Raw genomic sequence first — 16,121 nt, forward strand, 5'->3', positions numbered from 1 at the left:
AAGTATCATGCTTTTCACTTTTTTATTGGAACAAATAAAACATCGTAGCAAATGATGTCAGAAAAAGGCTTATCTGTAAAACATTATAAAGAACATAAATTGTATTTTGCTAAATGCCTCATATATTTGCATAATCTGTGTAGATTTCAAAACAATGTTTTTAAATTCTGCTGTTTTATTCTATTCTGAGATAATCAGTCATGCAGCTTTTCCTGTATATTTCAGTGTTGTCTTTGATCCATGGCTTTATAATACATAATAGGTTCATAGGTTCATAGTTGTGTAGCAGGCTAACAACTACTGGGGCATTTTTAAGCCTATCCATGTGTCTCAAATCTCTCACAAGTTCTGGTACACTTAAGTGTAAGCAGGGGCTTGGAAAATGAACCATTTACAGGTTGCCTGTAACCATTAGAGGCATAGGTGCCAAACCACAGATGAATTTCCTGTTCCCCGTCCAGTTGTTCAAGTTACACTTGAATTGGGTTAGGGAGGAACTCTACTTCACATGGATGGGGGGCCTGCTCCAGAAAGGGATAGTCTTTGGTATACATACCTGTTGCTCCAGCAGGCCCTGTTTATATCACTGGTAAGGTTAAAGTCTTAAGAACAGGTAATTCTGATGTTTTTCAGGTATGCAGAAGGTCCATTAGGGTGGGATCTGGCAATATCTTGTATGCCAGGCATAGATCTCGCCTCAGCAACCTGTAGTAGACAGAATACACTGATAATAGTCTGCATAGGACATGTTACTTATGCCCTATGTTCATTTAGTGAGAAACCTCTGTGGATGTACCAATTGTTGCATGTGTCTGGTTAGGTACAGTAGAGAGTTGATTGTCTGAATGTCAGTTATCCAAAACGTCAGTTATCCAAATGCAGCCTTCCAAGGTTTTCGGGTAGGAACAATCATTAAGTCTGAATATGTGAACATTATACGTATTCACTCGTGCGTGTTTTTTGAGCTTGTACTACAATAATATATGGTAATTTTATTGTACTTAGAGTAAATTTGTTTTATTTTTCTTGTTTAATGTTCATCAAAACATTTTTAGAAGATGTTAAATCTGGTTCAGTTATATGTTTGATTATCCAAACTACCCCAGGTCCCAATTAGTTCCAATAATCGACTCTGTTCTACATACCAAAGGGGACATTGTGCTCAGTGATAGGTCTGATGAGTGTTGAATGTAGTGGAGGAATGACCTCCTTTGACCTAGAGTCCATACCTTTGTTTATAAGTTGCACAACATAGAATGATTTCCTCACTATGTAGACATGTAATGGCCAAAGGCTAGATTATTGTCTATCTGTGTCCCCAAGGCCCTGATTACTGGTTCAACTCTTAGGGGTGTGTTGGCAATATAGTAGTTACTAGGGGTGGATGACTTTTTGAAGGATGCTATAATGCATTTCTTGGCAACTACTTTTAGTCCATGGCCCTTGCACAAGTTATTTGTCTGTGTCAGCCCTTCCTGGAGAACATTAGTGCCATTGGGCATTAGTTGACTGCTCCTAATTTGCAGTCAACTAGAGATTTTATCAGCCAGAGGTCATTGACACTGGCTTGACTTTAGAAAAGTAAATTTAAAAAAGGAGTAGTCTCAAGACCAATCTATGAGAGACTTCTCTTCTGACTGGTCTCTTTGTAGAGGTAGATGCCAATTCCCCTTTCCTGGGTCCAGTCTGGGAGCTAGCCAGCTATTCATCTGGTGACATAAGGGTTTATACCTAAATTCTTGACTTTATCAACAATGCCCAAGTGGGGTATTGTGTAAAAGGCCTTGGACAGGTCAAGGTAGGCACTGTGAACCATTTTGCTCTCATGCAATGCATTGGTGACTTTCTCAAAGAAGTCCACCAGTCTGTGTAGGCATGACCTGCCACTGACAAAACCAGCTTGGGTTGTGTCCAGTGTCTGGAGGTTTCCTGTGTCATTAACTGTCATTTCAATAATAAGTCTTTCCATGACTTTGCATATGAGACTACTGAGACTTATGGGTCTGTAGTTTCATGGGTCACTAGATGGCCCACTTTTGTGCAGAAGGATGACCGTTGCTGTTCCTCATTCATGAGGCACAAAATCTGTTTGAAGGTTATAGTTAAATAGTGATTCCAGAGGCCTTGATAGGTCATGTTTGATGCTATTTAAAAGGCAACCTGGGATATTGTCTGGGCCCATCGATGCAGTGTTTTTGGCTTTTGAAAGAACATTGAGGATATGTTCCCAATTGACTGTAGGGGGAGTTATATTTGATGGTAGTTCCTGAGGGGAGGTTGAGCAAAAGAGAAGGGTAAAGATAAAGCTGGATTTTTCTGCCAGTAGGTTTGCTATATCTTCTGGCTTAGTTTGTGTGGTTCCATTAACAATGAGCTTTGCAAAGCAAACAAGTGTGTATTCCTTTGAGGTTACATACATATCTTAAGAATGCCTTGTGGTTTTCCTTGGCCTGGGAGACTAAATTTACCTCAGATTTGGCTTTGATATACTTTATTTGTCATGTGATTTCTTTGTTTAGTTTGATGAGAGTGCTTTTATACTGCTTGCTCACCTGCTAATATTTGCCATGATTTTCTTCCTTCTGTTATACAGCCTATTGATGTAATTCCACCAGGGTGACTTGTTTTTTGAGTAAGTTATGTACTTATTCCTGGTAGGTACAGTTGCTTCTGTGCAGCTATTAACATGCTTGTATATAGTTTCTGTGAACAGTTCTGTGTAGGCCACACTGTTGTCAGGGTTTATGGGGACTTGAAATTTTGCCAGGTTATCACTTAATAGTATGAAGCTATCCTTAGAGTAGTTCCTAAACATTCTAAGGTTAGCCAGGGTTTGAAGTTTTATTTTTACTTTACAAATAGACCATTTTGTGGTCTGACCATGCCAGAGAGGATATTACACTTAGGGATGTACAGAACTCTCCCATATTAATGAGAACCAGATCCAGTATGTTTGCACCCCTGGTCAATGTATTGACAGTCCAGTTCAGGGACTTTGTATTTACAAAATCCACAAATATCTGTGCCTGCAAGTTTGATGTCATATATGATTACCAGCTAATACTGGGGTAATTAAAGTCACATATGAATATGGTATTGGGTCGGATGGTGAGTGTTTCCAGTAAGCTTAAATACGTGTTATGGATTTCCTGGCACATAATGGGAGACCTTTAGCTTACGAAAGTAGCATAGCTAGAGTGGGGCAAGAGGGTCAACTGCCACAGGTGCAAAAGTGTTGAGGGGCACAACTAACCTATAATAATCTTTCATTACTGCAATACCGGCTTTTAAAAGTTGCTATTGCATTTCTTGTCAAACCTGAGCGCTGTAGTCCTCCATGTGTAGTCTAAACTGTAGCAAGCAGTTTGCTACAGCTTAAAAGTAAAAAAAAATATATATATATATATATATATATATATATATATATATATATATATATATTTGTATTTTTTTTTTTTTTAACTAAAACCTGAGCACTGTAGCATTCTGTGCAAGCATGGTATAAAGTGTAGCAACTGTTTTCACATTTGTAGCAAGCAGTTTGCTATAGTTTAAAAAGAAGTTTTTTTAACTAAAACATAAGCACTGTAGCACTCTGTGTAGGCAGGGTATACTGCAACAACCGCTTGCTACATTTGTAGCAAGCAGTTGCTATAACTTAAAAAGGAGAATTTTAGTTTTTTTTTTAACTAAAGTGTAAGTGCTGTAGTGCTCCGTGCAGACAGGGTATGAACTGTAGCAACTGTTTGCTGCATTTCTAGCAAATATTTTGCTGCAGTTTAAAACAAATTATGTTAATGGAAGGGCGGGGGCACTACACAGAAACAGGATTTGAATGGCTGAGGCAGGAGGGAGGGAGTGTGTCTTGCATCTGGACACCTAGTGGGTGTGCCAGTAAAAGGAACGTCTTTTTTTTTTTTGGCTCTTCAGTGGCGAGCTGGGGGATTTAGATGTAACTATAATAGGCTGATCGTTTACAATGTATGGAAAGGATGGAGGGGGTGGGGTGCTAGTTGAACCATCTGCTCTTCTGGATTGCAAAAAAGTGATTTGAATGTGGAAAAGCTGAAGTGCATCATCCGGTTTGACCAGCCCTGATGTAAATCGAGGCACTTCCACCTTTAGTCCCTGTCTATGCAGTAGCTGGTCAAATTATGTGGAAGTTATGAAAGCCTTGCACTTCCAGTTACTCTCTGTGGCTTTAAATCATGTCTCAGTGACTGCACATATATCAGCATTCAGAAGGGTGAGGAGAGCTTGTAGGGAGTGGAGTTTTTTATTTAGATTCCTAGCATTGAGCAATAGCGCCTTTAGATTTCTTTGGTTTTGATTTGCTATGTTGAAAGTACTTTCAGTTTGGCATTGCCTAAAAAAGCACTATGCGGAGGATGCTTTCGCTAATATTCAAAACTGTCCCTGACAAAGCAGTGTGGTCTGTTGACCATCTCCTTCCATGCTGACAAATATTACACCCCTTTGGAATGACACCAGAAACGTAGCCATTTATTAAAGTCAGTCATTTTCTGTTCCTATGTGTCATCATCCTTGGAGAAGGTAAAATGCTGCTCAGTGCTAGGCTCATACCAGCGTAGGACACATATTCCGAGAGCTCCATAATGGCTTTCTTCATATAGTCTAGAGAGGCACATCTCAGGTCATTTACACCCGAATGGACTATGACTCAAGTCATACTTGTGATTATGGTCCAATCGTTCTGAGTGTGTGCATCATTTGGCAAATCCTGACCTCTGATAAGTAACTGACTGTGACTTTCTCTTTAGTCTGGTGAGAAGGACATCAGTGTGTTTCAGAATGGAGACTTCAATAACCAAAATGTTGGACTGAGTGGTGGCTTGCCTTATGGGCTTAGATGTAGCGACTGCATAAGTGGTTGCTGTATGTGTTGATGTGGGTGCTGTTTTGAAAAAGTGTATTCACAGCTGCTAAGTGCATGTGTTAGTGTACTTCATCTAGGAGGTTTTTGGGGTTTAGGAAGGTTACATTGAAGAGACTCAGCATATGTGGGTCTATGTGTTGGCTTTGTACTGTGTATGATGGATGTAGTGTGTATACTACTGACAATTTGATTGACATTGTGCTTTTATAAGAGCTTTGCCTCCAGTGACATTAAGTAAATACATCTTTCACATACCTTACAGTTTGTTTGAGAATTAGCTATTTGTCAGTAAATATGAGGCAATTTCCATTTTGCCTCAGCATGTCCATATCTACCAAGATGCTAACAAAGATAATGGGAAAGTTCATATCCATGGCACCATGTCTTTTTTATTGATTAGAAAATTGCAGTGAGAATATAAAGCAATGTCAGGAGTATCCGGTTTACAGTTCTGGGAGCAGTGCTTGTCACTACAGACTAGCTGCCCTGTGTGTAATTAGAGGTATTGGTAAAATATCAATGTTCTCTGCTCCTTATCTCACCAGGAACAAAATATAAGCACAAATTCCAGGCTGGCACCTATGAAGCTATTATCATCCTTTCTGGTGACCAGTAGTCTCCAGGAAATAATGTGCATATACTCCTTGTCGCACCAGGAGTAAAACAGAAGTGCTAATCCCAAGATGCTTACTGAGAAGCAGAATGTGGATTATCCAATAATAGGTGGTATTAGACCAGATGTTGCAGATTGTAAATCTAAGGTGGAAAAAATGGGTTACTATCATAAGAGCTGCAGTGTGCACTAAGCAGTTTTATATGAAAGAGGGAATAATTTAAGCTTTAACAATCTCTGGGGAGAGCCACTAATTTTGAAAGAGCAAGGTAGATTAGATGTGGGTGAGCACTTAGTATTCTGGCAGTATGTAATACAGGTGGGTGGCCAATAAATTTAAATAGCCAAAGTCAGAGGGGTGTGACTTTACAAAATTATAATTCTGTATAGTGACAATAGCCAATTAAAAAGAAGGTGGAAAGAAATATGTGATCAAATTAACATAAAGCGAGGGTAGCTAGACAGATAGTTGAGTTTAAAAGCACAACAGCAACAGTATGGGAGAGTGAGAACAATTAATTTCTGTGTGACTCACAAGATACACAGCTGTGGTCTCTTTCCTAGTGTAAATATGCAATTGAAAGCAGAATACAATTAAAACACAGTGTAATGAAAATACATTACAATATACTAAATAGGAGAAGGCATTGAAGCAATACAAATTACAAGAAAATATCATCAGAAAAGCAAACTAACCCTTCCTTCACAGCAGTCTCTGGCCGAATCTCAGTGACCTTTTCCAATAAAAGCTTATATTTTTCCCAAAATAATGTTTTGGAGATGATGGGCCTAGTTCTTTATTGGACCTAGTTTCTAAGTGACATAGGCATAAAACTGAAGAGGCAGCAGTATGACACAGTACATAGCTGTGCAAGAGCTGTTGCTTCAGTATGTATGTATGTATTGGGTTTGACAACAGGATTCAGGTGATAACATCACTGGGGAAAAGCAGGTATTACATCTGGTCCTAGTTAGATAATGATATTTTTTAAATTCAGTTGTGACCCACTTTCAAATAAGACATCATATAGAATGTGACTGCAAGAAGAGTCTGATGTCGGTAATGAGATTTCCTTGACATTGACAGAACAATGTTAGGATAATGTACTAGCCTGGGAATGTGTAATAGGTGCTTATATTTACAGCTGATCAGGTGAGAGAGTGGCTTGAAAGAAGCAGAGAAATTACTTGAGATGTTTTGGATAGATAAGGTCTGTAGTCTGAAGGGGTTGCCTTTAAAGTATCTGCAGTAGTATTTGATGAAAAACTGGATAAACTATACAGTCTTTCTTTAATACTGAAGGTGTGCTCTTAGCATGAAATATGGCAACAGTTGTTCACTTGCTGAGGTCTTACCTGAAAACCTGACATTTATGGGCAATGTATGTAAGGTTTTACTGGTGGGATGTGCCATAATTTATATATATCACATCAAACTGAGCTGTTTTCTGTCGTTCTTCGTGCTAATACTGCCATTATGAGGGTTTAGATGTGGAGTAAAAGCATTCAGACTGAGAAGCTTTTTAGTACAGGTAAACAATCCCTGCCTATAAGTAAACACGCCCTACCAAAGTTGTGTCCCTGTAGATTGTGCTTTACTATGGCAAATGCAGAAAAATGGCAAGGCAGTGTTAGAGCACATTCACTAGAACAGCAGTTTTAACAGCTTACTTTAGAAATACTGTTGCATAGGATATGTTAGAAGTGGCCACATATGCAACTTTCCAGATATTCACCACTACACACATTAGTAGTGCCTGCTATGGGTAGGGCAGATCTTGCCATAAATGAATGAAAGAATGGCTAAACAAACAAAATATCTGCCAGCACTAAGATCACATAGTCACAAAAATTATTTAGAATTCTTTCCCAGTACAATGCAAACCTATAGTCTACTGTACTCTACTGCTTTATTAGGTTCATTGGTAAGTAGTAGACCAACTGTGTTTGTAGATCATTTTAAGCCTAGTCAGTTTCCCTTATTGAGAGTCAAATCCTGTACTTCTTGTCTGTGAGGTAAACTCCTTAACCATTATGCTACCTTTCAACCCCAAAGGACAAGTAGAGACCTTGATGAGATTTTATGAAGTTCATTCATTCATTTTTAATTCAGTACCTAATTGCATGTGTGCAATATTGCTGACTTTAAGAAAAAAAAAACACAGACTTTGAAAGGAGACTAGAATTACTTAGCTCATCTAACTTGCTCTTCTACAAACCCATTAAATGAACTGCCAATCCTGTTTAAAAGAATAATTGATCCCTTTACACAATAATTGTACTACACCTGCCCACTCCACATTGCACTTTCTCACTTTTTTATCCTTAAAAGTCTTCTCAAATCAGCCACCACCCTTTCAGTGAAAAAATGTGTTCATGTTGCTGTTTATCTATCCCTTAATTTTTTCAAGTTATGTCCTGTTGTTATCAAGCAATCTCTTTTTTCAAATGTGGTAGTCTCTTGGACTCAGTTTAATAAATACTTACATTATTTATTTCATGTTCCCCTCATCCTCCATCCTTAAAGACTAGGACTATCCCATTACTTTAATATTCCTCTGTATAGCTTCTGATGCAGACTTCAATCATTTTTCACACACACACACACACACACACACACACACACACACACACACACACAGAGTAAAGTAGACAGATATGTGGATGTAGATGTGTGCAAAATTGTGCAAATACATATTAAGACTGATACATTTTAAAATAATGTAACGGTCCTAATATAGATATGTCTATATTAATATTAATATTAATCATAGCTATATTAGGACTTTTACATTATTTTAAATTCCATGGATACAAGCAAATGCACACAAACACACGCAAGCAAGGAATGGTGCACTGTGTATATTTAAATAAACATTAACATTTTTAAATGTACCCATTTTGTTATCTTCCTTTGAACTAGTTCTTTGCTGTGTGTGAATGAAAAGATGAGTCTCCAGAACTGTATGTGGTCTGACTCTGACCAAGCATGTGCTGAGATAGATTTCTTCCACATATGTGAAGATTGTCTCTGACATGCAGCATCAGACCATTGTCTTTTCCTTTTCTCTGAAGATGGACTCATTGCAGATTACACACACCCTATGCCTCCAAGAGAAAAAGACCAGCCCTTCCTTCCCCAACATCCCCAACTCTGTCCAAAATGCGTACTCAGACTTCACCTCAAGGTACTGCAGGCTTCTATGGCAGTGAGATGATACCATATATTGTACACCTTGAGGCTCTCTGTAAAAATAATTCTGTTGTCATTAAATCACTTCTATTAATCCCAGATTGTATTGACTAGGGAGAACATTTGTTTAGGATACCAAAGAATCTCCTTTACTCCCTGCTGCAGTGACCATACACTGTGAGTGTCTTCTCAGAGGAAAAGCCTTCAAGATGAAGTGTTTTTCTACTATGCTCTGTGTGGAAGCCTGTAGACAGGCACAATTATTCCATTCTCATTTGTTGTCACCTTTGTGCACCGTTAATCCAAACTTCATGTCAGTGTTGCTTATGGCTTTGTGCATTGATTTGATTAATTAAGTCAATTACTGATAACCTCTTGCAGATGTTCTTCGTGTTTCACTGTTGCAGTCATCACACTTGGGTTATCTGCCTGCAGGTAGCCCAGAGTCAGCCCGAATACCAGAGACTTAGTATTTCTGCGTCGGATGCTGTCGCTCCAGGACTGAAGTCAGGTCGTCAGGGGTATAAAAACAGGCAGCCGACACCATTACACCAGTCTTTCTTGCCGAGAAGCCTGAAGCAGAAGCAGTTTGCAAGTGCCGGTCGGCCACTACATGAATTTTCGTTTAGGAAATGAATAATCCTGAAGTCTTCTAAAGCTAAGTACCATGTTGGGGATCCTTTTTTCTTGCTCTAACCGATGTCAGAAAAAGTTAACAATTGTCTTGCCTGTGGAAAGCAAATACCTCACAGAGATTTTCATTCTTACTGCATCACCTGTTTAGGCCCAGACCACGATGTACCTCACTGTCAGTTTTGTGCCTTGTTTAACACTCGAACCATTCATTGTCGGGCTCTCTTTTTCACTAAATCCTTTCGCTCTCAATCTCCGTATTCTGAAATGGCTTCAATAAGCCATCCGACTACTGATATTCCAAAAAAATGTAAGGATAAAGACAGAGAGAGACCGCATAGGTCCAAAGCTGCCGACGGCGGTTCCGTTAATCTAGTCACCAGTCCGTCGGTACTCAGTGAGGTTCTTTCGCAGTCCCTGATGACGCTTCAATGGATTCACAGGCCTCTACAGAGACCCATTCAGAGTACGGTATGCTGCAAGATTCTTCTTCGACTATGGAACCTGTGGATGTCTCTACCTTGGATGGGTCCAGAGCCGCTGTGCAGGCACCAGTTTCTGAGGCAGTTCTTCTCTCAACTGATGTTCAACTCGAACCGACGACTTCTTTTTTAACCAAAACTACCGAGTTTCTTAGGCCAAGAGTATGCACTATGCCTAGAAAACTGACAAACAAAGCACATGCACCTGCTCCCTTGCCACAAAAATAAATGCTTAGAATGGCAGAATACCTTATTACGCTGATCAGGGGAAGTCAGCCTGCCCTTGCTAAGAGGAAAAGAGACCAGTCCCCTACAACTTCTACAGACCAGGAGTCCAATGACTCTGAGATTTCTGATTATGAAGACATGCCCTTATCTGCTTATGAGGTTTCAGATGCAGAGGACTCTATTCCCTCTGTACCCCCTCCAGAGGATTTTTCTTTTGGTGAAACCTTGCATACCTTAAGAGAGCATTTCCACTGGGAATGACAAGACTATCCTCAGTCCAAAAAGAGACTCAGAGAATTCCTAGAGTTGCCTCAGCACAGGCCTTTAGCAATACCCCTGTCCTGGATGTTGTTGATGATGTTTTTATGGAATCCAGTCTTACTCCTGACACTTTACCTCCTGCCCCTAGGAAACCAGACAGGTACTACAGAGTAACCAACACTCACAAATTTCTTTTCAAGAATCCTACTGCTGACCCAGAGATCATTTCCCAGGAGCCTAAAGGTATCAAGGCTACTACAGCCAAGAATCCCATCCCTTTGGACAGGGATTCCAGAGCTGTGGACAGATGGGGTAAGAAGGTATATACCTCTGCAACTCTTGCTATTAGGGCATTGAATTGTCAGTTTCACATGCTGAAGTACCAGCAGAATATTATGGAACCTATTAAACAAAAAGTGGCGGGTGGCCACGGTGATGCAGCGGTTAGCATTGCCGCCTCACAGCAAGAGATTCTCCGGTTCGATTCTCGGCTGGGGTGTCTTCTGTGCGGAGTCTGCATGTCCTCCCTGTGGTCATGTGGGTTTCCTCCGGGTGCTCCGGTTTCCTCCCACATCCCAAAGACATGCAGTAGGTGGATTGGACACTCTAAATTGGCCCTATGTGTGAGTGTGTGCGTGTGTGTGCCTTCTGTGGAAGGTTGGGCGCCAGGCTGTCAACTCGACAGCGTAAAACTCCACTGCCAATCATGAGCGGACAGATGATCCGCTGTGGCGACCCCTAACCGGGAAAAAGCTGAAAGAAGAAGAAGAAGATTAAACAAAAAGTGGCAACCTTTACAGACTGTGCAGAAAATAAAGAATCGCAGGAGCTTATGCACTCTGCAAGCTAAGTCAATAAGCATACTTTGCAGTGTGGCTTTGATGCCCTAGAAGCATCTTGCCAGGCAGCAGTCACTGGATCTGTACTGAGAAGACATGCTTGGCTCAAGGAGCAGACCTTGCCAGACCATGTCAAATCAAAGTTACTAGATGCTCCTTTGAACAAGGACAGTTTTTTGGCACCAAAACAGAAGAGGTTCTTAAAAAGATGGAAGAAATGCTAAGTCTATGCAGACTGTTAAAGACTTCTTACAAGTGCAACCCCCTAGATTCAGTAGGCATTGCCCTTCCAAACACTGGTCCTTTCGAGCCCACTTCAGGCCTTCTCAAACCAGACCCAGGGGAAACAGATCACCTAGACTACAGTCTCAGGGTATGCAGAGATCTAAACAATGGAGTGACCCCACCTCAAAAGCAGGGAGTGCTAAGCCACCTCCTTACGGAAAAAAACTCACAATGACTTCTTTACTCCACTTGCCAGCCCTGCCCAATTGCTTGTGCCCCTAGGAGGAAAACTTGTCCTATATGCAAAAAATTGGATGTCCATCACACAGGACCGGTAGGTCCTCAACATTGTATCCCAGGGGTACAAATTTTATTTCCATTCACTGCCAACCCCAAGCGGGTTTCTAGACCTTCCTCCAAACCAGTGGGCAGAGGTTAAAAGCCAAGTAGCTTCCCTGCTCAATATCAGAGCTATTCAGCCAGTTCCAGTAGAACAGAGGGGTCAGGGATTCTACTCCAGACTCTTCCTGGTACCCAGGAAAGAGGGCTCTTGGAACCCATTCCTGGATCTTTCTATTCTCAACACCTTCCTGGTGGCACCAAAATTCAAAATGCTTACCCTGCAACAGCTTCTTCCTATGCTAGCCAAGGATGCCTGGTTAGTCACCCTAGACTTAAAAGTAGCCTATCTACACATCTCCATAAGGGAGTCATGCAGGAAGTATCTACATTTCAAGGCAGGATCTATGCATTATCAGTTCTCTGCACTTCCCTTTGGCTTATCTACTGCGCCCAGAGATTTCACAAAATGCCTGGCTCCAGCCATTACATACTGCAGGCAGAGAAATATCCAAATTTTCCCGTACCTGGACGACTGCCTGATTCAGGCGGACAGTCAGGAATTGCTCTTGCAGCACCTGACATTTGTGAAACACCTTCTCACTTCCTTGGGGTACACCATCAATGAAAAGAAATCAAAACTGGTACCCAGTCAAAAGATTGTATTCCTGGGAGCAAGCTTGGACACAACATCCCAGATGGCATTCCTCACTTTAGAAAAACAAGTCTGTCTGACAGCCTGCTTCAAGCAAATGGCCACCAGAACCCAGCTATCCACAGGAAAAATAGTGCAGGCTCTGGGGTTCATGGCCTCATGTATACTGCTAATTCCATATGCAAAACTGCATATGAGGAAACTTCAGTGGTACTTAAAAAGTCTTTGCTGCCAACATTCTCAGGACCTGGAAGCAGTCATTCCTATCATACCCTGTCTAAGGACAGAGTTGCTTTGGTGGGCAGAAGCATGCTACCACAACAAGGGTCTGCCCTTTTCTCAACCCCACGCCGACCAGACCCTAACCACAGACACATCAGACTATGCCTGGGGAGCACACATGGATGGCAAATGCATTTAAGGCCACTGGAGCCCAAGTCAAATTCATCTGCACATCAACCAAAAAGAGATGCTAGCTGTGCAGAACACCCTGACAGCTTTCAGATCCCTACTCTTTCCAGGAAACTGCTAATAAAAACAGACAACATCACAGTTATGTGGTACATCAACAAGCAGGGGGAACCCACTCCTACCCACTCTGCAGGTTAGCCATGGCCTTGTGGCACACGGCCTTGGACATGGAAGTCCATCTGCAAGCTCAATTCCTGCCAGGCAAACAAAACTCACTGGCAGACGACTTAAGCAGAAATCTCCTAGACCCACACCAGTGGCAATTGGAGCCCAGCACCTTCATCCTTCTGATTCAGCAATGGGGGACCCCAGAGGTGGATCTCTTTGTCTCCCCCTACAACCACCAGCTCAGCAAATTCTGTGCAAGGAATCCTCACAGCAGGGCCTGGAAAGTGGATGCCCTATCTTTTCAGTGGCTAAATCTCTCAATCTATGCCTTTCCCCCTCTGCCCCTTCTCTCAGGGGTATTACTCAAGATAAGACTGGACAGACAAAGGACAATTCTGATTGCCCTGGACTGGCCATGCCAGCACTGCTACCCACTCCTGTGCAGCCTGTCACCGGTGCCACCAAGGCACCTACACCAGAACCCAACCCTGCTCTCTCAGCAGAAGGGACAGATTTTGCATCTACAACTGCAAACCTTAAATCATGCAGCTGGGCTAATTCCTTGAATTCTCCCTCAGCAACCCTAAGCAAGCAGGTGCTGGACGTCATTCTTGAAGCCAGAAGACCCAGTACAAGAAAAGTTTGTGCTGATAAGTGGAAAAGGTTCTGCTTCTGGATTCTATCTAAAGGAGAGGACACAACTCTGCCCTCCCTGCCTCTAATCCTGGATTACTTAACAAATCTTCTCCACAAAGGCCTGTCCTTCTCCTCCATTAAGATACATGCCTCAGCCATTTCAGCTCATTACAACACTGAGCCACCTCTCTTCTCGTACCATCTTATCAAACAGTTCCTGAGAGGGGCAATTAACTTAAGGCTATGAAGGAGAGCATCCACCCCTGCTTGGGACCTTAACTTTGTACTGGAAAAGCTCACGCTTCCCCCCTTTGAACCTGCTGCATCAGCAGACTTAAAATTCCTCTCTTAGAAAACAGCCTTGCTTCTGGCCATCACTTCAGCTAGAAGAGTGTCTGAGCTATAAGCACTTATGGCTGTGGAACCCTTCATTATCTTTCATGCTGACAGGGTCTTCCTCAGGACTAACCCTTCCTTCCTTCATGCCTAAAGTGGTGTCCAGTGTGGCTCTCAACCAATCCATCCATTTTCCAACTTTCTTCCCTAATCCTCAAAATAAAGGGGAAAGGATCCTGCACTCCTTGGATGTCCACAGACAGTTCAGATTCTACCTTGATAGGACTAAGCCCTCAGAAAATCTGACCAGTTACTAGTCAGCTTTGCAACAGGGGCAGAGGGCAAGGCCATTTCAAAACAAACAATTTCCAAATGGATAGCACACTGCATCCATTTCTGCTACAAGCACAATGGGAAACCAAACCCTCAGGGGGTCAGAACACATTCCACTAGGGCGACATCTACCTCTACAGCATTTCTCAGGGGAGTCCCTACCAGGGACATCCTGGAAGCTGCTACCTGGAGTTCAGTACACACCTTCACCAAGCATTACCACCTGCCTATCTTTTCCAAATCCAGGGCAGGTTTGGCAACAGCAGTCCTGCAAGGCATACTAGCCAGCCCTAATTCTTCTTGACTGCCTCCACCCTTCTTCAGCTTTGGGAATCCACCCAAGTGTGATGACTGCAACAGTGAAACATGAAAGACATAGTACAGTTGTGTACACTTACCATAAATGTAGATGTTTGAGTGTATTCACTGTTGCAGTCCTGGTTTTCCTCCCTCCAGCCCCCTGTTTTTTCTCTCTCTCTCCTCTCTATGGCTATTACTCACCCCTTTCAAGGGTATTGGTATTTAATTTTTACTGGTGGTGTTTTCCCCACCATAACTTTTCTCCCTATTTGGGGGGCTCCTGACATTTGGGGCAAGAAAAACTGATGTAATGGCGACGGCTGCCTGTTTTTATAGCCCTGATGACCTGACGTCAGTCCTATTGCGATAGCATCTGATGCAGAAATACTAAGTCTCTGGTACTCGGGCCGACTGAGGTCTACCTGCAGGCAGATAACCCAAGTGTGATGACTGCAACAGTGAATACACTCGAACATCTACATTTATGGTAAGTGCACACAACTGTACTTTTTCAATGCTTATATTCTCTTTTGAGGCTTATAAAGTGCTCCATACAAGTCAGAGAGAAAAAAAAGTGCCTATGAAATTAATTCAAAATCCAAGCAATATTACTGTAGCTGTGATATGAAATGAACAGTCAAAATAAGTGAATGTGATTTGTCCTTGAGAGTACTACTTTTTATCACATGCACTGTATGCTGTTACATCAGCAGCATGGAGATGCATAAGCAGTTATGTTAAAAACCTAAAGAGCACAGAGTAAGTAAATTAGCCAGGGTTGGATTGTAAACTGTCGTAAATACTGACACTTCACAGAAACCTAAAATGAATCTTAATATTTTACATAATCTGGAATATGCAGGCTGATACAACACATCCCAGTGGTGCAGTTACATTCACATTGCCCAAAGTGTGGTATGCATTTAGGTCACATGTCACATTTACATCCAGAGGAATGTAGTGTGTAAGCAGTGGACATGTTAAAAGGCATGAGTTCCCTTGCTGGTATCTGAATTCAGGCCATCTTAAGTGAATAGCGTTTTTTTTTGTACTGTGAAAGCAAATGAGTGCTGATGAACTCAAAGACACTGCTCTTTCTCCAAACAAGGTGATATATAATCACATCTATATACCAAAGAACACAGTGTGAAACTGCAGGTGATGTACTGTAAGTAATGCTGCCTAGGTAATGTACATGTATATTCTGCACAGCTTAATTTCAGTTCCCATCTGATGTATCTGTTTGCTTTTCTTTATTTGTTTGTATTCAGATTTTCATTTTTTTGTCTAATTATGTCTTCCCTAGATGAACTAATTTTTCCCACTTGGTCCTAAAATTTAGTAGCCAATGTTAAATATCATAATGCTATGTTTATGTTTGCCCACACTTTAGTAGTTACCATATTACCAAATACCTTGCATACAAATTTGCATTATCAAACCCTAAACTGAATTACTTTTCCAGGATGTCTATCACACTATAAGGGACTGACCAGATGGCAGTCCTGATTATGGCTGCTTTTGAGGTGCATTTCAACAATGCAAACTTGAAACTTTTTTCTTGTATTTTTT

The 16,121-nt window shown here is 41.5% G+C and overlaps 1 protein-coding gene across 1 annotated transcript in view; it reads left to right on the top strand.

Annotated features, from left to right (window-relative positions):
* The window catches only part of ADGRB3 (adhesion G protein-coupled receptor B3), a 3,555,978-nt gene that overhangs the window by 3,307,103 nt on the left and 232,754 nt on the right, over window positions 1-16,121 (top strand). The window lies entirely within an intron of this gene.

This window comes from Protopterus annectens, chromosome 2.part2, assembly GCF_019279795.1.
Source record: "Protopterus annectens isolate FY-2018-M chromosome 2.part2, PAN1.0, whole genome shotgun sequence".
NCBI lineage: Eukaryota > Metazoa > Chordata > Ceratodontiformes > Protopteridae > Protopterus > Protopterus annectens.